This window comes from Triticum urartu, unplaced genomic scaffold, assembly GCF_056163025.1.
Source record: "Triticum urartu cultivar PI428250 unplaced genomic scaffold, HENAU_Tu73 scaffold1, whole genome shotgun sequence".
NCBI lineage: Eukaryota > Viridiplantae > Streptophyta > Magnoliopsida > Poales > Poaceae > Triticum > Triticum urartu.
Genome location: NW_028259461.1, coordinates 174,830 through 191,284, shown reverse-complemented (window position 1 = coordinate 191,284; position 16,455 = coordinate 174,830). Strand labels below are relative to the sequence as shown.

Genomic DNA, 16,455 nt, shown 5'->3' with positions numbered 1-16,455 from the left:
TATTTTGCACGTTTGCGGTAAGTTTTAGCTCGTTGGTCATTATTCACGCGTGTAGCGGCGGGGAAAGCAAAGTACGATCGTCTTTGTAGTGGAGCTGGGAGGGGCAAGCATAAGGGACGAAGACGGGGGTAACATGTCGGATGCGATCATACCAGCACTAAAGCACCGGATCCCATCAGAACTCCGAAGTTAAGCGTGCTTGGGCGAGAGTAGTACTAGGATGGGTGACCTCCTGGGAAGTCCTCGTGTTGCATTCCCTTTTTAAAATTTTTTTGCGCGGCGTGCAAAAGAAAGCTCACGGCCGCGACATATATTTACCACGTTTTATTATTTTGCACGTTTGCGGTAAGTTTTAGCTCGTTGGTCATTATTCACGCGTGTAGCGGCGGGGAAAGCAAAGTACGATCGTCTTTGTAGTGGAGCTGGGAGGGGCAAGCATAAGGGACGAAGACGGGGGTAACATGTCGGATGCGATCATACCAGCACTAAAGCACCGGATCCCATCAGAACTCCGAAGTTAAGCGTGCTTGGGCGAGAGTAGTACTAGGATGGGTGACCTCCTGGGAAGTCCTCGTGTTGCATTCCCTTTTTAAAATTTTTTTGCGCGGCGTGCAAAAGAAAGCTCACGGCCGCGACATATATTTACCACGTTTTATTATTTTGCACGTTTGCGGTAAGTTTTAGCTCGTTGGTCATTATTCACGCGTGTAGCGGCGGGGAAAGCAAAGTACGATCGTCTTTGTAGTGGAGCTGGGAGGGGCAAGCATAAGGGACGAAGACGGGGGTAACATGTCGGATGCGATCATACCAGCACTAAAGCACCGGATCCCATCAGAACTCCGAAGTTAAGCGTGCTTGGGCGAGAGTAGTACTAGGATGGGTGACCTCCTGGGAAGTCCTCGTGTTGCATTCCCTTTTTAAAATTTTTTTGCGCGGCGTGCAAAAGAAAGCTCACGGCCGCGACATATATTTACCACGTTTTATTATTTTGCACGTTTGCGGTAAGTTTTAGCTCGTTGGTCATTATTCACGCGTGTAGCGGCGGGGAAAGCAAAGTACGATCGTCTTTGTAGTGGAGCTGGGAGGGGCAAGCATAAGGGACGAAGACGGGGGTAACATGTCGGATGCGATCATACCAGCACTAAAGCACCGGATCCCATCAGAACTCCGAAGTTAAGCGTGCTTGGGCGAGAGTAGTACTAGGATGGGTGACCTCCTGGGAAGTCCTCGTGTTGCATTCCCTTTTTAAAATTTTTTTGCGCGGCGTGCAAAAGAAAGCTCACGGCCGCGACATATATTTACCACGTTTTATTATTTTGCACGTTTGCGGTAAGTTTTAGCTCGTTGGTCATTATTCACGCGTGTAGCGGCGGGGAAAGCAAAGTACGATCGTCTTTGTAGTGGAGCTGGGAGGGGCAAGCATAAGGGACGAAGACGGGGGTAACATGTCGGATGCGATCATACCAGCACTAAAGCACCGGATCCCATCAGAACTCCGAAGTTAAGCGTGCTTGGGCGAGAGTAGTACTAGGATGGGTGACCTCCTGGGAAGTCCTCGTGTTGCATTCCCTTTTTAAAATTTTTTTGCGCGGCGTGCAAAAGAAAGCTCACGGCCGCGACATATATTTACCACGTTTTATTATTTTGCACGTTTGCGGTAAGTTTTAGCTCGTTGGTCATTATTCACGCGTGTAGCGGCGGGGAAAGCAAAGTACGATCGTCTTTGTAGTGGAGCTGGGAGGGGCAAGCATAAGGGACGAAGACGGGGGTAACATGTCGGATGCGATCATACCAGCACTAAAGCACCGGATCCCATCAGAACTCCGAAGTTAAGCGTGCTTGGGCGAGAGTAGTACTAGGATGGGTGACCTCCTGGGAAGTCCTCGTGTTGCATTCCCTTTTTAAAATTTTTTTGCGCGGCGTGCAAAAGAAAGCTCACGGCCGCGACATATATTTACCACGTTTTATTATTTTGCACGTTTGCGGTAAGTTTTAGCTCGTTGGTCATTATTCACGCGTGTAGCGGCGGGGAAAGCAAAGTACGATCGTCTTTGTAGTGGAGCTGGGAGGGGCAAGCATAAGGGACGAAGACGGGGGTAACATGTCGGATGCGATCATACCAGCACTAAAGCACCGGATCCCATCAGAACTCCGAAGTTAAGCGTGCTTGGGCGAGAGTAGTACTAGGATGGGTGACCTCCTGGGAAGTCCTCGTGTTGCATTCCCTTTTTAAAATTTTTTTGCGCGGCGTGCAAAAGAAAGCTCACGGCCGCGACATATATTTACCACGTTTTATTATTTTGCACGTTTGCGGTAAGTTTTAGCTCGTTGGTCATTATTCACGCGTGTAGCGGCGGGGAAAGCAAAGTACGATCGTCTTTGTAGTGGAGCTGGGAGGGGCAAGCATAAGGGACGAAGACGGGGGTAACATGTCGGATGCGATCATACCAGCACTAAAGCACCGGATCCCATCAGAACTCCGAAGTTAAGCGTGCTTGGGCGAGAGTAGTACTAGGATGGGTGACCTCCTGGGAAGTCCTCGTGTTGCATTCCCTTTTTAAAATTTTTTTGCGCGGCGTGCAAAAGAAAGCTCACGGCCGCGACATATATTTACCACGTTTTATTATTTTGCACGTTTGCGGTAAGTTTTAGCTCGTTGGTCATTATTCACGCGTGTAGCGGCGGGGAAAGCAAAGTACGATCGTCTTTGTAGTGGAGCTGGGAGGGGCAAGCATAAGGGACGAAGACGGGGGTAACATGTCGGATGCGATCATACCAACACTAAAGCACCGGATCCCATCAGAACTCCGAAGTTAAGCGTGCTTGGGCGAGAGTAGTACTAGGATGGGTGACCTCCTGGGAAGTCCTCGTGTTGCATTCCCTTTTTAAAATTTTTTTGCGCGGCGTGCAAAAGAAAGCTCACGGCCGCGACATATATTTACCACGTTTTATTATTTTGCACGTTTGCGGTAAGTTTTAGCTCGTTGGTCATTATTCACGCGTGTAGCGGCGGGGAAAGCAAAGTACGATCGTCTTTGTAGTGGAGCTGGGAGGGGCAAGCATAAGGGACGAAGACGGGGGTAACATGTCGGATGCGATCATACCAGCACTAAAGCACCGGATCCCATCAGAACTCCGAAGTTAAGCGTGCTTGGGCGAGAGTAGTACTAGGATGGGTGACCTCCTGGGAAGTCCTCGTGTTGCATTCCCTTTTTAAATTTTTTTTGCGCGGCGTGCAAAAGAAAGCTCACGGCCGCGACATATATTTACCACGTTTTATTATTTTGCACGTTTGCGGTAAGTTTTAGCTCGTTGGTCATTATTCACGCGTGTAGCGGCGGGGAAAGCAAAGTACGATCGTCTTTGTAGTGGAGCTGGGAGGGGCAAGCATAAGGGACGAAGACGGGGGTAACATGTCGGATGCGATCATACCAGCACTAAAGCACCGGATCCCATCAGAACTCCGAAGTTAAGCGTGCTTGGGCGAGAGTAGTACTAGGATGGGTGACCTCCTGGGAAGTCCTCGTGTTGCATTCCCTTTTTAAAATTTTTTTGCGCGGCGTGCAAAAGAAAGCTCACGGCCGCGACATATATTTACCACGTTTTATTATTTTGCACGTTTGCGGTAAGTTTTAGCTCGTTGGTCATTATTCACGCGTGTAGCGGCGGGGAAAGCAAAGTACGATCGTCTTTGTAGTGGAGCTGGGAGGGGCAAGCATAAGGGACGAAGACGGGGGTAACATGTCGGATGCGATCATACCAGCACTAAAGCACCGGATCCCATCAGAACTCCGAAGTTAAGCGTGCTTGGGCGAGAGTAGTACTAGGATGGGTGACCTCCTGGGAAGTCCTCGTGTTGCATTCCCTTTTTAAAATTTTTTTGCGCGGCGTGCAAAAGAAAGCTCACGGCCGCGACATATATTTACCACGTTTTATTATTTTGCACGTTTGCGGTAAGTTTTAGCTCGTTGGTCATTATTCACGCGTGTAGCGGCGGGGAAAGCAAAGTACGATCGTCTTTGTAGTGGAGCTGGGAGGGGCAAGCATAAGGGACGAAGACGGGGGTAACATGTCGGATGCGATCATACCAGCACTAAAGCACCGGATCCCATCAGAACTCCGAAGTTAAGCGTGCTTGGGCGAGAGTAGTACTAGGATGGGTGACCTCCTGGGAAGTCCTCGTGTTGCATTCCCTTTTTAAAATTTTTTTGCGCGGCGTGCAAAAGAAAGCTCACGGCCGCGACATATATTTACCACGTTTTATTATTTTGCACGTTTGCGGTAAGCTTTAGCTCGTTGGTCATTATTCACGCGTGTAGCGGCGGGGAAAGCAAAGTACGATCGTCTTTGTAGTGGAGCTGGGAGGGGCAAGCATAAGGGACGAAGACGGGGGTAACATGTCGGATGCGATCATACCAGCACTAAAGCACCGGATCCTATCAGAACTCCGAAGTTAAGCGTGCTTGGGCGAGAGTAGTACTAGGATGGGTGACCTCCTGGGAAGTCCTCGTGTTGCATTCCCTTTTTAAAAATTTTTTGCGCGGCGTGCAAAAGAAAGCTCACGGCCGCGACATATATTTACCACGTTTTATTATTTTGCACGTTTGCGGTAAGCTTTAGCTCGTTGGTCATTATTCACGCGTGTAGCGGCGGGGAAAGCAAAGTACGATCGTTTTTTGCGCGGCGTGCAAAAGAAAGCTCACGGCCGCGACATATATTTACCACGTTTTATTATTTTGCACGTTTGCGGTAAGCTTTAGCTCGTTGGTCATTATTCACGCGTGTAGCGGCGGGGAAAGCAAAGTACGATCGTCTTTGTAGTGGAGCTGGGAGGGGCAAGCATAAGGGACGAAGACGGGGGTAACATGTCGGATGCGATCATACCAGCACTAAAGCACCGGATCCCATCAGAACTCCGAAGTTAAGCGTGCTTGGGCGAGAGTAGTACTAGGATGGGTGACCTCCTGGGAAGTCCTCGTGTTGCATTCCCTTTTTAAAATTTTTTTGCGCGGCGTGCAAAAGAAAGCTCACGGCCGCGACATATATTTACCACGTTTTATTATTTTGCACGTTTGCGGTAAGCTTTAGCTCGTTGGTCATTATTCACGCGTGTAGCGGCGGGGAAAGCAAAGTACGATCGTCTTTGTAGTGGAGCTGGGAGGGGCAAGCATAAGGGACGAAGACGGGGGTAACATGTCGGATGCGATCATACCAGCACTAAAGCACCGGATCCCATCAGAACTCCGAAGTTAAGCGTGCTTGGGCGAGAGTAGTACTAGGATGGGTGACCTCCTGGGAAGTCCTCGTGTTGCATTCCCTTTTTAAAATTTTTTTGCGCGGCGTGCAAAAGAAAGCTCACGGCCGCGACATATATTTACCACGTTTTATTATTTTGCACGTTTGCGGTAAGTTTTAGCTCGTTGGTCATTATTCACGCGTGTAGCGGCGGGGAAAGCAAAGTACGATCGTCTTTGTAGTGGAGCTGGGAGGGGCAAGCATAAGGGACGAAGACGGGGGTAACATGTCGGATGCGATCATACCAGCACTAAAGCACCGGATCCCATCAGAACCCCGAAGTTAAGCATGCTTGGGCGAGAGTAGTACTAGGATGGGTGACCTCCTGGGAAGTCCTCGTGTTGCATTCCCTTTTTAAAATTTTTTTGCGCGGCGTGCAAAAGAAAGCTCACGGCCGCGACATATATTTACCACGTTTTATTATTTTGCACGTTTGCGGTAAGTTTTAGCTCGTTGGTCATTATTCACGCGTGTAGCGGCGGGGAAAGCAAAGTACGATCGTCTTTGTAGTGGAGCTGGGAGGGGCAAGCATAAGGGACGAAGACGGGGGTAACATGTCGGATGCGATCATACCAGCACTAAAGCACCGGATCCCATCAGAACTCCGAAGTTAAGCGTGCTTGGGCGAGAGTAGTACTAGGATGGGTGACCTCCTGGGAAGTCCTCGTGTTGCATTCCCTTTTTAAAATTTTTTTGCGCGGCGTGCAAAAGAAAGCTCACGGCCGCGACATATATTTACCACGTTTTATTATTTTGCACGTTTGCGGTAAGTTTTAGCTCGTTGGTCATTATTCACGCGTGTAGCGGCGGGGAAAGCAAAGTACGATCGTCTTTGTAGTGGAGCTGGGAGGGGCAAGCATAAGGGACGAAGACGGGGGTAACATGTCGGATGCGATCATACCAGCACTAAAGCACCGGATCCCATCAGAACTCCGAAGTTAAGCGTGCTTGGGCGAGAGTAGTACTAGGATGGGTGACCTCCTGGGAAGTCCTCGTGTTGCATTCCCTTTTTAAAATTTTTTTGCGCGGCGTGCAAAAGAAAGCTCACGGCCGCGACATATATTTACCACGTTTTATTATTTTGCACGTTTGCGGTAAGTTTTAGCTCGTTGGTCATTATTCACGCGTGTAGCGGCGGGGAAAGCAAAGTACGATCGTCTTTGTAGTGGAGCTGGGAGGGGCAAGCATAAGGGACGAAGACGGGGGTAACATGTCGGATGCGATCATACCAGCACTAAAGCACCGGATCCCATCAGAACTCCGAAGTTAAGCGTGCTTGGGCGAGAGTAGTACTAGGATGGGTGACCTCCTGGGAAGTCCTCGTGTTGCATTCCCTTTTTAAAATTTTTTTGCGCGGCGTGCAAAAGAAAGCTCACGGCCGCGACATATATTTACCACGTTTTATTATTTTGCACGTTTGCGGTAAGTTTTAGCTCGTTGGTCATTATTCACGCGTGTAGCGGCGGGGAAAGCAAAGTACGATCGTCTTTGTAGTGGAGCTGGGAGGGGCAAGCATAAGGGACGAAGACGGGGGTAACATGTCGGATGCGATCATACCAGCACTAAAGCACCGGATCCCATCAGAACTCCGAAGTTAAGCGTGCTTGGGCGAGAGTAGTACTAGGATGGGTGACCTCCTGGGAAGTCCTCGTGTTGCATTCCCTTTTTAAAAATTTTTTGCGCGGCGTGCAAAAGAAAGCTCACGGCCGCGACATATATTTACCACGTTTTATTATTTTGCACGTTTGCGGTAAGTTTTAGCTCGTTGGTCATTATTCACGCGTGTAGCGGCGGGGAAAGCAAAGTACGATCGTCTTTGTAGTGGAGCTGGGAGGGGCAAGCATAAGGGACGAAGACGGGGGTAACATGTCGGATGCGATCATACCAGCACTAAAGCACCGGATCCCATCAGAACTCCGAAGTTAAGCGTGCTTGGGCGAGAGTAGTACTAGGATGGGTGACCTCCTGGGAAGTCCTCGTGTTGCATTCCCTTTCTAAAATTTTTTTGCGCGGCGTGCAAAAGAAAGCTCACGGCCGCGACATATATTTACCACGTTTTATTATTTTGCACGTTTGCGGTAAGTTTTAGCTCGTTGGTCATTATTCACGCGTGTAGCGGCGGGGAAAGCAAAGTACGATCGTCTTTGTAGTGGAGCTGGGAGGGGCAAGCATAAGGGACGAAGACGGGGGTAACATGTCGGATGCGATCATACCAGCACTAAAGCACCGGATCCCATCAGAACTCCGAAGTTAAGCGTGCTTGGGCGAGAGTAGTACTAGGATGGGTGACCTCCTGGGAAGTCCTCGTGTTGCATTCCCTTTTTAAAAATTTTTTGCGCGGCGTGCAAAAGAAAGCTCACGGCCGCGACATATATTTACCACGTTTTATTATTTTGCACGTTTGCGGTAAGTTTTAGCTCGTTGGTCATTATTCACGCGTGTAGCGGCGGGGAAAGCAAAGTACGATCGTCTTTGTAGTGGAGCTGGGAGGGGCAAGCATAAGGGACGAAGACGGGGGTAACATGTCGGATGCGATCATACCAGCACTAAAGCACCGGATCCCATCAGAACTCCGAAGTTAAGCGTGCTTGGGCGAGAGTAGTACTAGGATGGGTGACCTCCTGGGAAGTCCTCGTGTTGCATTCCCTTTCTAAAATTTTTTTGCGCGGCGTGCAAAAGAAAGCTCACGGCCGCGACATATATTTACCACGTTTTATTATTTTGCACGTTTGCGGTAAGTTTTAGCTCGTTGGTCATTATTCACGCGTGTAGCGGCGGGGAAAGCAAAGTACGATCGTCTTTGTAGTGGAGCTGGGAGGGGCAAGCATAAGGGACGAAGACGGGGGTAACATGTCGGATGCGATCATACCAGCACTAAAGCACCGGATCCCATCAGAACTCCGAAGTTAAGCGTGCTTGGGCGAGAGTAGTACTAGGATGGGTGACCTCCTGGGAAGTCCTCGTGTTGCATTCCCTTTTTAAAATTTTTTTGCGCGGCGTGCAAAAGAAAGCTCACGGCCGCGACATATATTTACCACGTTTTATTATTTTGCACGTTTGCGGTAAGTTTTAGCTCGTTGGTCATTATTCACGCGTGTAGCGGCGGGGAAAGCAAAGTACGATCGTCTTCGTAGTGGAGCTGGGAGGGGCAAGCATAAGGGACGAAGACGGGGGTAACATGTCGGATGCGATCATACCAGCACTAAAGCACCGGATCCCATCAGAACTCCGAAGTTAAGCGTGCTTGGGCGAGAGTAGTACTAGGATGGGTGACCTCCTGGGAAGTCCTCGTGTTGCATTCCCTTTTTAAAATTTTTTTGCGCGGCGTGCAAAAGAAAGCTCACGGCCGCGACATATATTTACCACGTTTTATTATTTTGCACGTTTGCGGTAAGTTTTAGCTCGTTGGTCATTATTCACGCGTGTAGCGGCGGGGAAAGCAAAGTACGATCGTCTTTGTAGTGGAGCTGGGAGGGGCAAGCATAAGGGACGAAGACGGGGGTAACATGTCGGATGCGATCATACCAGCACTAAAGCACCGGATCCCATCAGAACTCCGAAGTTAAGCGTGCTTGGGCGAGAGTAGTACTAGGATGGGTGACCTCCTGGGAAGTCCTCGTGTTGCATTCCCTTTTTAAAATTTTTTTGCGCGGCGTGCAAAAGAAAGCTCACGGCCGCGACATATATTTACCACGTTTTATTATTTTGCACGTTTGCGGTAAGTTTTAGCTCGTTGGTCATTATTCACGCGTGTAGCGGCGGGGAAAGCAAAGTACGATCGTCTTCGTAGTGGAGCTGGGAGGGGCAAGCATAAGGGACGAAGACGGGGGTAACATGTCGGATGCGATCATACCAGCACTAAAGCACCGGATCCCATCAGAACTCCGAAGTTAAGCGTGCTTGGGCGAGAGTAGTACTAGGATGGGTGACCTCCTGGGAAGTCCTCGTGTTGCATTCCCTTTTTAAAATTTTTTTGCGCGGCGTGCAAAAGAAAGCTCACGGCCGCGACATATATTTACCACGTTTTATTATTTTGCACGTTTGCGGTAAGTTTTAGCTCGTTGGTCATTATTCACGCGTGTAGCGGCGGGGAAAGCAAAGTACGATCGTCTTTGTAGTGGAGCTGGGAGGGGCAAGCATAAGGGACGAAGACGGGGGTAACATGTCGGATGCGATCATACCAGCACTAAAGCACCGGATCCCATCAGAACTCCGAAGTTAAGCGTGCTTGGGCGAGAGTAGTACTAGGATGGGTGACCTCCTGGGAAGTCCTCGTGTTGCATTCCCTTTTTAAAATTTTTTTGCGCGGCGTGCAAAAGAAAGCTCACGGCCGCGACATATATTTACCACGTTTTATTATTTTGCACGTTTGCGGTAAGTTTTAGCTCGTTGGTCATTATTCACGCGTGTAGCGGCGGGGAAAGCAAAGTACGATCGTCTTTGTAGTGGAGCTGGGAGGGGCAAGCATAAGGGACGAAGACGGGGGTAACATGTCGGATGCGATCATACCAGCACTAAAGCACCGGATCCCATCAGAACTCCGAAGTTAAGCGTGCTTGGGCGAGAGTAGTACTAGGATGGGTGACCTCCTGGGAAGTCCTCGTGTTGCATTCCCTTTTTAAAATTTTTTTGCGCGGCGTGCAAAAGAAAGCTCACGGCCGCGACATATATTTACCACGTTTTATTATTTTGCACGTTTGCGGTAAGTTTTAGCTCGTTGGTCATTATTCACGCGTGTAGCGGCGGGGAAAGCAAAGTACGATCGTCTTTGTAGTGGAGCTGGGAGGGGCAAGCATAAGGGACGAAGACGGGGGTAACATGTCGGATGCGATCATACCAGCACTAAAGCACCGGATCCCATCAGAACTCCGAAGTTAAGCGTGCTTGGGCGAGAGTAGTACTAGGATGGGTGACCTCCTGGGAAGTCCTCGTGTTGCATTCCCTTTTTAAAATTTTTTTTGCGCGGCGTGCAAAAGAAAGCTCACGGCCGCGGACATATATTTACCACGTTTTATTATTTTGCACGTTTGCGGTAAGTTTTAGCTCGTTGGTCATTATTCACGCGTGTAGCGGCGGGGAAAGCAAAGTACGATCGTCTTTGTAGTGGAGCTGGGAGGGGCAAGCATAAGGGACGAAGACGGGGGTAACATGTCGGATGCGATCATACCAGCACTAAAGCACCGGATCCCATCAGAACTCCGAAGTTTAAGCGTTGCTTGGGCGAGAGTAGTACTAGGATGGGTGACCTCCTGGGAAGTCCTCGTGTTGCATTCCCTTTTTAAAATTTTTTTGCGCGGCGTGCAAAAGAAAGCTCACGGCCGCGACATATATTTACCACGTTTTATTATTTTGCACGTTTGCGGTAAGTTTTAGCTCGTTGGTCATTATTCACGCGTGTAGCGGCGGGGGAAAGCAAAGTACGATCGTCTTTGTAGTGGAGCTGGGAGGGGCAAGCATAAGGGACGAAGACGGGGGTAACATGTCGGATGCGATCATACCAGCACTAAAGCACCGGATCCCATCAGAACTCCGAAGTTAAGCGTGCTTGGGCGAGAGTAGTACTAGGATGGGTGACCTCCTGGGAAGTCCTCGTGGTTGCATTCCCTTTTTAAAATTTTTTTGCGCGGCGTGCAAAAGAAAGCTCACGGCCCGCGACATATATTTACCACGTTTTATTATTTTGCACGTTTGCGGTAAGTTTTAGCTCGTTGGTCATTATTCACGCGTTGTAGCGGCGGGGAAAGCAAAGTACGATCGTCTTTGTAGTGGAGCTGGGAGGGGCAAGCATAAGGGACGAAGACGGGGGTAACATGTCGGATGCGATCATACCAGCACTAAAGCACCGGATCCCATCAGAACTCCGAAGTTAAGCGTGCTTGGGCGAGAGTAGTACTAGGATGGGTGACCTCCTGGGAAGTCCTCGTGTTGCATTCCCTTTTTAAAATTTTTTTGCGCGGCGTGCAAAAGAAAGCTCACGGCCGCGACATATATTTACCACGTTTTATTATTTTGCACGTTTGCGGTAAGTTTTAGCTCGTTGGTCATTATTCACGCGTGTAGCGGCGGGGAAAGCAAAGTACGATCGTCTTTGTAGTGGAGCTGGGAGGGGCAAGCATAAGGGACGAAGACGGGGGTAACATGTCGGATGCGATCATACCAGCACTAAAGCACCGGATCCCATCAGAACTCCGAAGTTAAGCGTGCTTGGGCGAGAGAGTAGTACTAGGATGGGTGACCTCCTGGGAAGTCCTCGTGTTGCATTCCCTTTTTAAAATTTTTTTGCGCGGCGTGCAAAAGAAAGCTCACGGCCGCGACATATATTTACCACGTTTTATTATTTTGCACGTTTGCGGTAAGTTTTAGCTCGTTGGTCATTATTTCACGCGTGTAGCGGCGGGGGAAAGCAAAGTACGATCGTCTTTGTAGTGGAGCTGGGAGGGCAAGCATAAGGGACGAAGACGGGGGTAACATGTCGGATGCGATCATACCAGCACTAAAGCACCGGATCCCATCAGAACTCCGAAGTTAAGCGTGCTTGGGGCGAGAGTAGTACTAGGATGGGTGACCTCCTGGGAAGTCCTCGTGTTGCATTCCCTTTTTAAAATTTTTTTTGCGCGGCGTGCAAAAGAAAGCTCACGGCCGCGACATATATTTACCACGTTTTATTATTTTGCACGTTTGCGGTAAGTTTTAGCTCGTTGGTCATTATTCACGCGTGTAGCGGCGGGGAAAGCAAAGTACGATCGTCTTTGTAGTGGAGCTGGGAGGGGGCAAGCATAAGGGACGAAGACGGGGGGTAACATGTCGGATGCGATCATACCAGCACTAAAGCACCGGATCCCATCAGAACTCCGAAGTTAAGCGTGCTTGGGCGAGAGTAGTACTAGGATGGGTGACCTCCTGGGAAGTCCTCGTGTTGCATTCCCTTTTTAAAATTTTTTTTGCGCGGCGTGCAAAAGAAAGCTCACGGCCGCGACATATATTTACCACGTTTTATTATTTTGCACGTTTGCGGTAAGTTTTAGCTCGTTGGTCATTATTCACGCGTGTAGCGGCGGGGAAAGCAAAGTACGATCGTCTTTGTAGTGGAGCTGGGAGGGGCAAGCATAAGGGACGAAGACGGGGGTAACATGTCGGATGCGATCATACCAGCACTAAAGCACCGGATCCCATCAGAACTCCGAAGTTAAGCGTGCTTGGGCGAGAGTAGTACTAGGATGGGGTGACCTCCTGGGAAGTCCTCGTGTTGCATTCCCTTTTAAAATTTTTTTTGCGCGGCGTGCAAAAGAAAGCTCACGCCGCGACATATATTTACCACGTTTTATTATTTTGCACGTTTGCGGTAAGTTTTAGCTCGTTGGTCATTATTCACGCGTGTAGCGGCGGGGAAAGCAAAGTACGATCGTCTTTGTAGTGGAGCTGGGAGGGGCAAGCATAAGGGACGAAGACGGGGGTAACATGTCGGATGCGATCATACCAGCACTAAAGCACCGGATCCATCAGAACTCCGAAGTTAAGCGTGCTTGGGCGAGAGTAGTACTAGGATGGGTGACCTCCTGGGAAGTCCTCGTGTTGCATTCCCTTTTTAAAATTTTTTTTGCGCGGCGTGCAAAAGAAAGCTCACGGCCGCGACATATATTTACCACGTTTTATTATTTTGCACGTTTGCGGTAAGTTTTAGCTCGTTGGTCATTATTCACGCGTTGTAGCGGCGGGGAAAGCAAAGTACGATCGTCTTTGTAGTGGAGCTGGGAGGGGCAAGCATAAGGGACGAAGACCGGGGGTAACATGTCGGATGCGATCATACCAGCACTAAAGCACCGGATCCCATCAGAACTCCGAAGTTAAGCGTGCTTGGGCGAGAGTAGTACTAGGATGGGTGACCTCCTGGGAAGTCCTCGTGTTGCATTCCCTTTTTTAAAATTTTTTTGCGCGGCGTGCAAAAGAAAGCTCACGGCCGCGACATATATTTACCACGTTTTATTATTTTGCACGTTTGCGGTAAGTTTTAGCTCGTTGGTCATTATTCACGCGTGTAAGCGGCGGGGAAAGCAAAGTACGATCGTCTTTGTAGTGGAGCTGGGAGGGGCAAGCATAAGGACGAAGACGGGGGTAACATGTCGGATGCGATCATACCAGCACTAAAGCACCGGATCCCATCAGAACTCCGAAGTTAAGCGTGCTTGGGCGAGAGTAGTACTAGGATGGGTGACCTCCTGGGAAGTCCTCGTGTTGCATTCCCTTTTTAAAATTTTTTTGCGCGGCGTGCAAAAGAAAGCTCACGGCCGCGACATATATTTACCACGTTTTATTATTTTGCACGTTTGCGGTAAGTTTTAGCTCGTTGGTCATTATTCACGCGTGTAGCGGCGGGGAAAGCAAAGTACGATCGTCTTTGTAGTGGAGCTGGGAGGGGCAAGCATAAGGGACGAAGACGGGGGTAACATGTCGGATGCGATCATACCAGCACTAAAGCACCGGATCCCATCAGAACTCCGAAGTTAAGCGTGCTTGGGCGAGAGTAGTACTAGGATGGGTGACCTCCTGGGAAGTCCTCGTGTTGCATTCCCTTTTTAAAATTTTTTTTGCGCGGCGTGCAAAAGAAAGCTCACGGCCGCGACATATATTTACCACGTTTTATTATTTTGCACGTTTGCGGTAAGTTTTAGCTCGTTGGTCATTATTCACGCGTGTAGCGGCGGGGAAAGCAAAGTACGATCGTCTTTGTAGTGGAGCTGGGAGGGGCAAGCATAAGGGACGAAGACGGGGGTAACATGTCGGATGCGATCATACCAGCACTAAAGCACCGGATCCCATCAGAACTCCGAAGTTAAGCGTGCTTGGGCGAGAGTAGTACTAGGATGGGTGACCTCCTGGGAAGTCCTCGTGTTGCATTCCCTTTTTAAAATTTTTTTGCGCGGCGTGCAAAAGAAAGCTCACGGCCGCGACATATATTTACCACGTTTTATTATTTTGCACGTTTGCGGTAAGTTTTAGCTCGTTGGTCCATTATTCACGCGTGTAGCGGCGGGGAAAGCAAAGTACGATCGTCTTTGTAGTGGAGCTGGGAGGGGCAAGCATAAGGGACGAAGACGGGGGGTAACATGTCGGATGCGATCATACCAGCACTAAAGCACCGGATCCCATCAGAACTCCGAAGTTAAGCGTGCTTGGGCGAGAGTAGTACTAGGATGGGTGACCTCCTGGGAAGTCCTCGTGTTGCATTCCCTTTTTAAAATTTTTTTGCGCGGCGTGCAAAAGAAAGCTCACGGCCGCGACATATATTTACCACGTTTTATTATTTTGCACGTTTGCGGTAAGTTTTAGCTCGTTGGTCATTATTCACGCGTGTAGGCGGCGGGGGAAAGCAAAGTACGATCGTCTTTGTAGTGGAGCTGGGAGGGGCAAGCATAAGGGACGAAGACGGGGGGTAACATGTCGGATGCGATCATACCAGCACTAAAGCACCGGATCCCATCAGAACTCCGAAGTTAAGCGTGCTTGGGCGAGAGTAGTACTAGGATGGGTGACCTCCTGGGAAGTCCTCGTGTTGCATTCCCTTTTTAAAATTTTTTTTGCGCGGCGGTGCAAAAGAAAGCTCACGGCCGCGACATATATTTACCACGTTTTATTATTTTGCACGTTTGCGGTAAGTTTTAGCTCGTTGGTCATTATTCACGCGTGTAGCGGCGGGGAAAGCAAAGTACGATCGTCTTTGTAGTGGAGCTGGGAGGGGCAAGCATAAGGGACGAAGACGGGGGTAACATGTCGGATGCGATCATACCAGCACTAAAGCACCGGATCCCATCAGAACTCCGAAGGTTAAGCGTGCTTGGGCGAGAGTAGTACTAGGATGGGTGACCTCCTGGGAAGTCCTCGTGTTGCATTCCCTTTTTAAAATTTTTTTTGCGCGGCGTGCAAAAGAAAGCTCACGGCCGGCGACATATATTTACCACGTTTTATTATTTTGGCACGTTTGCGGTAAGTTTTAGCTCGTGGTCATTATTCACGCGTGTAGCGGCGGGGAAAGCAAAGTACGATCGTCCTTTGTAGTGGAGCTGGGAGGGGCAAGCATAAGGGACGAAGACGGGGGTAACATGTCGGATGCGATCATACCAGCACTAAAGCACCGGATCCCATCAGAACTCCGAAGTTAAGCGTGCTTGGGCGAGAGTAGTACTAGGATGGGTGACCTCCTGGGAAGTCCTCGTGTTGCATTCCCTTTTTAAAATTTTTTTGCGCGGCGTGCAAAGAAAGCTCACGGCCGCGACATATATTTACCACGTTTTATTAATTTTGCACGTTTGCGGTTAAGTTTTAGCTCGTTGGTCATTATTCACGCGTGTAGCGGCGGGGAAAGCAAAGTACGATCGTCTTTGTAGTGGAGCTGGGAGGGGCAAGCATACGGGACGAAGACGGGGGTAACATGTCGGATGCGATCATACCAGCACTAAAGCACCGGATCCCATCAGAACTCCGAAGTTAAGCGTGCTTGGGCGAGAGTAGTACTAGGATGGGTGACCTCCTGGGAAGTCCTCGTGTTGCATTCCCTTTTTAAAATTTTTTTGCGCGGCGTGCAAAAGAAAGCTCACGGCCGCGACATATATTTACCACGTTTTATATTTTGCACGTTTGCGGGTAAGTTTTAGCTCGTTGGTCATTATTCACGCGTGTAGCGGCGGGGAAAGCAAAGTACGATCGTCTTTGTAGTGGAGCTGGGAGGGGCAAAGCATAAGGGACGAAGACGGGGGTAACATGTCGGATGCGATCATACCAGCACTAAAGCACCGGATCCCATCAGAACTCCGAAGTTAAGCGTGCTTGGGCGAGAGTAGTACTAGGATGGGTGACCTCCTGGGAAGTCCTCGTGTTGCATTCCCTTTTTAAAATTTTTTTGCGCGGCGTGCAAAAGAAAGCTCACGGCCGCGACATATATTTACCACGTTTTATTATTTTGCACGTTTGCGGTAAGTTTTAGCTCGTTGGTCATTATTCACGCGTGTAGCGGCGGGGAAAGCAAAGTACGATCGTCTTTGTAGTGGAGCTGGGAGGGGCAAGCATAAGGGACGAAGACGGGGGTAACCATGTCGGATGCGATCATACCAGCACTAAAAGCACCGGATCCCATCAGAACTCCGAAGTTAAGCGTGCTTGGGCGAG

General features: G+C 49.5%; 48 non-coding genes and 1 pseudogene across 48 annotated transcripts; all 49 read left to right on the top strand.

The window, feature by feature from the left end:
• The first annotated feature begins 138 nt into the window (after positions 1–138).
• Positions 139–257, top strand: LOC147955374 (5S ribosomal RNA). Its single transcript, XR_015613302.1, has one exon. It is a non-coding gene; the product is annotated as a 5S ribosomal RNA (ribosomal RNA).
• A 209-nt stretch (positions 258–466) lies between these two features.
• LOC147955373 (5S ribosomal RNA) lies at positions 467–585 on the top strand. The gene has a single exon (XR_015613301.1). It is a non-coding gene; the product is annotated as a 5S ribosomal RNA (ribosomal RNA).
• Positions 586–794: 209 nt separating this feature from the next.
• On the top strand, positions 795–913 carry LOC147955372 (5S ribosomal RNA). Its single transcript, XR_015613300.1, has one exon. It is a non-coding gene; the product is annotated as a 5S ribosomal RNA (ribosomal RNA).
• Positions 914–1,122: 209 nt separating this feature from the next.
• LOC147955371 (5S ribosomal RNA) lies at positions 1,123–1,241 on the top strand. Its single transcript, XR_015613299.1, has one exon. It is a non-coding gene; the product is annotated as a 5S ribosomal RNA (ribosomal RNA).
• A 209-nt stretch (positions 1,242–1,450) lies between these two features.
• Positions 1,451–1,569, top strand: LOC147955370 (5S ribosomal RNA). Its single transcript, XR_015613298.1, has one exon. It is a non-coding gene; the product is annotated as a 5S ribosomal RNA (ribosomal RNA).
• Positions 1,570–1,778: 209 nt separating this feature from the next.
• On the top strand, positions 1,779–1,897 carry LOC147955369 (5S ribosomal RNA). Its single transcript, XR_015613297.1, has one exon. It is a non-coding gene; the product is annotated as a 5S ribosomal RNA (ribosomal RNA).
• A 209-nt stretch (positions 1,898–2,106) lies between these two features.
• Positions 2,107–2,225, top strand: LOC147955368 (5S ribosomal RNA). Its single transcript, XR_015613295.1, has one exon. It is a non-coding gene; the product is annotated as a 5S ribosomal RNA (ribosomal RNA).
• A 209-nt stretch (positions 2,226–2,434) lies between these two features.
• LOC147955367 (5S ribosomal RNA) lies at positions 2,435–2,553 on the top strand. Its single transcript, XR_015613294.1, has one exon. It is a non-coding gene; the product is annotated as a 5S ribosomal RNA (ribosomal RNA).
• Positions 2,554–2,762: 209 nt separating this feature from the next.
• On the top strand, positions 2,763–2,881 carry LOC147955366 (5S ribosomal RNA). The gene has a single exon (XR_015612917.1). It is a non-coding gene; the product is annotated as a 5S ribosomal RNA (ribosomal RNA).
• Positions 2,882–3,090: 209 nt separating this feature from the next.
• Positions 3,091–3,209, top strand: LOC147955365 (5S ribosomal RNA). The gene has a single exon (XR_015613293.1). It is a non-coding gene; the product is annotated as a 5S ribosomal RNA (ribosomal RNA).
• A 209-nt stretch (positions 3,210–3,418) lies between these two features.
• LOC147955364 (5S ribosomal RNA) lies at positions 3,419–3,537 on the top strand. The gene has a single exon (XR_015613292.1). It is a non-coding gene; the product is annotated as a 5S ribosomal RNA (ribosomal RNA).
• A 209-nt stretch (positions 3,538–3,746) lies between these two features.
• On the top strand, positions 3,747–3,865 carry LOC147955363 (5S ribosomal RNA). Its single transcript, XR_015613291.1, has one exon. It is a non-coding gene; the product is annotated as a 5S ribosomal RNA (ribosomal RNA).
• A 209-nt stretch (positions 3,866–4,074) lies between these two features.
• On the top strand, positions 4,075–4,193 carry LOC147955362 (5S ribosomal RNA). The gene has a single exon (XR_015613290.1). It is a non-coding gene; the product is annotated as a 5S ribosomal RNA (ribosomal RNA).
• Positions 4,194–4,402: 209 nt separating this feature from the next.
• On the top strand, positions 4,403–4,521 carry LOC147955361 (5S ribosomal RNA). Its single transcript, XR_015612921.1, has one exon. It is a non-coding gene; the product is annotated as a 5S ribosomal RNA (ribosomal RNA).
• Positions 4,522–4,870: 349 nt separating this feature from the next.
• On the top strand, positions 4,871–4,989 carry LOC147955360 (5S ribosomal RNA). Its single transcript, XR_015613289.1, has one exon. It is a non-coding gene; the product is annotated as a 5S ribosomal RNA (ribosomal RNA).
• A 209-nt stretch (positions 4,990–5,198) lies between these two features.
• On the top strand, positions 5,199–5,317 carry LOC147955359 (5S ribosomal RNA). The gene has a single exon (XR_015613288.1). It is a non-coding gene; the product is annotated as a 5S ribosomal RNA (ribosomal RNA).
• A 209-nt stretch (positions 5,318–5,526) lies between these two features.
• LOC147955358 (5S ribosomal RNA) lies at positions 5,527–5,645 on the top strand. Its single transcript, XR_015612961.1, has one exon. It is a non-coding gene; the product is annotated as a 5S ribosomal RNA (ribosomal RNA).
• A 209-nt stretch (positions 5,646–5,854) lies between these two features.
• Positions 5,855–5,973, top strand: LOC147955357 (5S ribosomal RNA). The gene has a single exon (XR_015613287.1). It is a non-coding gene; the product is annotated as a 5S ribosomal RNA (ribosomal RNA).
• A 209-nt stretch (positions 5,974–6,182) lies between these two features.
• LOC147955356 (5S ribosomal RNA) lies at positions 6,183–6,301 on the top strand. Its single transcript, XR_015613286.1, has one exon. It is a non-coding gene; the product is annotated as a 5S ribosomal RNA (ribosomal RNA).
• Positions 6,302–6,510: 209 nt separating this feature from the next.
• Positions 6,511–6,629, top strand: LOC147955355 (5S ribosomal RNA). The gene has a single exon (XR_015613284.1). It is a non-coding gene; the product is annotated as a 5S ribosomal RNA (ribosomal RNA).
• Positions 6,630–6,838: 209 nt separating this feature from the next.
• LOC147955354 (5S ribosomal RNA) lies at positions 6,839–6,957 on the top strand. Its single transcript, XR_015613283.1, has one exon. It is a non-coding gene; the product is annotated as a 5S ribosomal RNA (ribosomal RNA).
• A 209-nt stretch (positions 6,958–7,166) lies between these two features.
• On the top strand, positions 7,167–7,285 carry LOC147955353 (5S ribosomal RNA). Its single transcript, XR_015613282.1, has one exon. It is a non-coding gene; the product is annotated as a 5S ribosomal RNA (ribosomal RNA).
• A 209-nt stretch (positions 7,286–7,494) lies between these two features.
• Positions 7,495–7,613, top strand: LOC147955352 (5S ribosomal RNA). Its single transcript, XR_015613281.1, has one exon. It is a non-coding gene; the product is annotated as a 5S ribosomal RNA (ribosomal RNA).
• Positions 7,614–7,822: 209 nt separating this feature from the next.
• LOC147955351 (5S ribosomal RNA) lies at positions 7,823–7,941 on the top strand. The gene has a single exon (XR_015613280.1). It is a non-coding gene; the product is annotated as a 5S ribosomal RNA (ribosomal RNA).
• A 209-nt stretch (positions 7,942–8,150) lies between these two features.
• LOC147955350 (5S ribosomal RNA) lies at positions 8,151–8,269 on the top strand. Its single transcript, XR_015613279.1, has one exon. It is a non-coding gene; the product is annotated as a 5S ribosomal RNA (ribosomal RNA).
• Positions 8,270–8,478: 209 nt separating this feature from the next.
• On the top strand, positions 8,479–8,597 carry LOC147955349 (5S ribosomal RNA). Its single transcript, XR_015613278.1, has one exon. It is a non-coding gene; the product is annotated as a 5S ribosomal RNA (ribosomal RNA).
• Positions 8,598–8,806: 209 nt separating this feature from the next.
• On the top strand, positions 8,807–8,925 carry LOC147955348 (5S ribosomal RNA). Its single transcript, XR_015613277.1, has one exon. It is a non-coding gene; the product is annotated as a 5S ribosomal RNA (ribosomal RNA).
• Positions 8,926–9,134: 209 nt separating this feature from the next.
• On the top strand, positions 9,135–9,253 carry LOC147955347 (5S ribosomal RNA). The gene has a single exon (XR_015613276.1). It is a non-coding gene; the product is annotated as a 5S ribosomal RNA (ribosomal RNA).
• A 209-nt stretch (positions 9,254–9,462) lies between these two features.
• On the top strand, positions 9,463–9,581 carry LOC147955346 (5S ribosomal RNA). The gene has a single exon (XR_015613275.1). It is a non-coding gene; the product is annotated as a 5S ribosomal RNA (ribosomal RNA).
• A 209-nt stretch (positions 9,582–9,790) lies between these two features.
• Positions 9,791–9,909, top strand: LOC147955345 (5S ribosomal RNA). Its single transcript, XR_015613273.1, has one exon. It is a non-coding gene; the product is annotated as a 5S ribosomal RNA (ribosomal RNA).
• A 209-nt stretch (positions 9,910–10,118) lies between these two features.
• Positions 10,119–10,237, top strand: LOC147955344 (5S ribosomal RNA). The gene has a single exon (XR_015613272.1). It is a non-coding gene; the product is annotated as a 5S ribosomal RNA (ribosomal RNA).
• A 211-nt stretch (positions 10,238–10,448) lies between these two features.
• LOC147955343 (5S ribosomal RNA) lies at positions 10,449–10,569 on the top strand (annotated as a pseudogene).
• A 210-nt stretch (positions 10,570–10,779) lies between these two features.
• LOC147955342 (5S ribosomal RNA) lies at positions 10,780–10,899 on the top strand. Its single transcript, XR_015612911.1, has one exon. It is a non-coding gene; the product is annotated as a 5S ribosomal RNA (ribosomal RNA).
• A 211-nt stretch (positions 10,900–11,110) lies between these two features.
• On the top strand, positions 11,111–11,229 carry LOC147955341 (5S ribosomal RNA). The gene has a single exon (XR_015613271.1). It is a non-coding gene; the product is annotated as a 5S ribosomal RNA (ribosomal RNA).
• A 209-nt stretch (positions 11,230–11,438) lies between these two features.
• LOC147955340 (5S ribosomal RNA) lies at positions 11,439–11,559 on the top strand. Its single transcript, XR_015612949.1, has one exon. It is a non-coding gene; the product is annotated as a 5S ribosomal RNA (ribosomal RNA).
• Positions 11,560–11,769: 210 nt separating this feature from the next.
• On the top strand, positions 11,770–11,889 carry LOC147955339 (5S ribosomal RNA). The gene has a single exon (XR_015612932.1). It is a non-coding gene; the product is annotated as a 5S ribosomal RNA (ribosomal RNA).
• A 212-nt stretch (positions 11,890–12,101) lies between these two features.
• On the top strand, positions 12,102–12,220 carry LOC147955338 (5S ribosomal RNA). The gene has a single exon (XR_015613270.1). It is a non-coding gene; the product is annotated as a 5S ribosomal RNA (ribosomal RNA).
• A 210-nt stretch (positions 12,221–12,430) lies between these two features.
• On the top strand, positions 12,431–12,550 carry LOC147955337 (5S ribosomal RNA). Its single transcript, XR_015612945.1, has one exon. It is a non-coding gene; the product is annotated as a 5S ribosomal RNA (ribosomal RNA).
• A 208-nt stretch (positions 12,551–12,758) lies between these two features.
• LOC147955336 (5S ribosomal RNA) lies at positions 12,759–12,876 on the top strand. The gene has a single exon (XR_015612956.1). It is a non-coding gene; the product is annotated as a 5S ribosomal RNA (ribosomal RNA).
• Positions 12,877–13,088: 212 nt separating this feature from the next.
• On the top strand, positions 13,089–13,207 carry LOC147955335 (5S ribosomal RNA). Its single transcript, XR_015613269.1, has one exon. It is a non-coding gene; the product is annotated as a 5S ribosomal RNA (ribosomal RNA).
• A 210-nt stretch (positions 13,208–13,417) lies between these two features.
• On the top strand, positions 13,418–13,536 carry LOC147955334 (5S ribosomal RNA). Its single transcript, XR_015613268.1, has one exon. It is a non-coding gene; the product is annotated as a 5S ribosomal RNA (ribosomal RNA).
• Positions 13,537–13,745: 209 nt separating this feature from the next.
• Positions 13,746–13,864, top strand: LOC147955333 (5S ribosomal RNA). Its single transcript, XR_015613267.1, has one exon. It is a non-coding gene; the product is annotated as a 5S ribosomal RNA (ribosomal RNA).
• A 210-nt stretch (positions 13,865–14,074) lies between these two features.
• LOC147955332 (5S ribosomal RNA) lies at positions 14,075–14,193 on the top strand. Its single transcript, XR_015613266.1, has one exon. It is a non-coding gene; the product is annotated as a 5S ribosomal RNA (ribosomal RNA).
• A 211-nt stretch (positions 14,194–14,404) lies between these two features.
• LOC147955331 (5S ribosomal RNA) lies at positions 14,405–14,523 on the top strand. The gene has a single exon (XR_015613265.1). It is a non-coding gene; the product is annotated as a 5S ribosomal RNA (ribosomal RNA).
• Positions 14,524–14,735: 212 nt separating this feature from the next.
• On the top strand, positions 14,736–14,854 carry LOC147955330 (5S ribosomal RNA). Its single transcript, XR_015613264.1, has one exon. It is a non-coding gene; the product is annotated as a 5S ribosomal RNA (ribosomal RNA).
• A 211-nt stretch (positions 14,855–15,065) lies between these two features.
• LOC147955329 (5S ribosomal RNA) lies at positions 15,066–15,185 on the top strand. Its single transcript, XR_015612947.1, has one exon. It is a non-coding gene; the product is annotated as a 5S ribosomal RNA (ribosomal RNA).
• A 212-nt stretch (positions 15,186–15,397) lies between these two features.
• LOC147955328 (5S ribosomal RNA) lies at positions 15,398–15,516 on the top strand. The gene has a single exon (XR_015613262.1). It is a non-coding gene; the product is annotated as a 5S ribosomal RNA (ribosomal RNA).
• A 210-nt stretch (positions 15,517–15,726) lies between these two features.
• LOC147955327 (5S ribosomal RNA) lies at positions 15,727–15,845 on the top strand. Its single transcript, XR_015613261.1, has one exon. It is a non-coding gene; the product is annotated as a 5S ribosomal RNA (ribosomal RNA).
• Positions 15,846–16,055: 210 nt separating this feature from the next.
• Positions 16,056–16,174, top strand: LOC147955326 (5S ribosomal RNA). The gene has a single exon (XR_015613260.1). It is a non-coding gene; the product is annotated as a 5S ribosomal RNA (ribosomal RNA).
• The last annotated feature ends 281 nt before the right edge of the window (positions 16,175–16,455 follow it).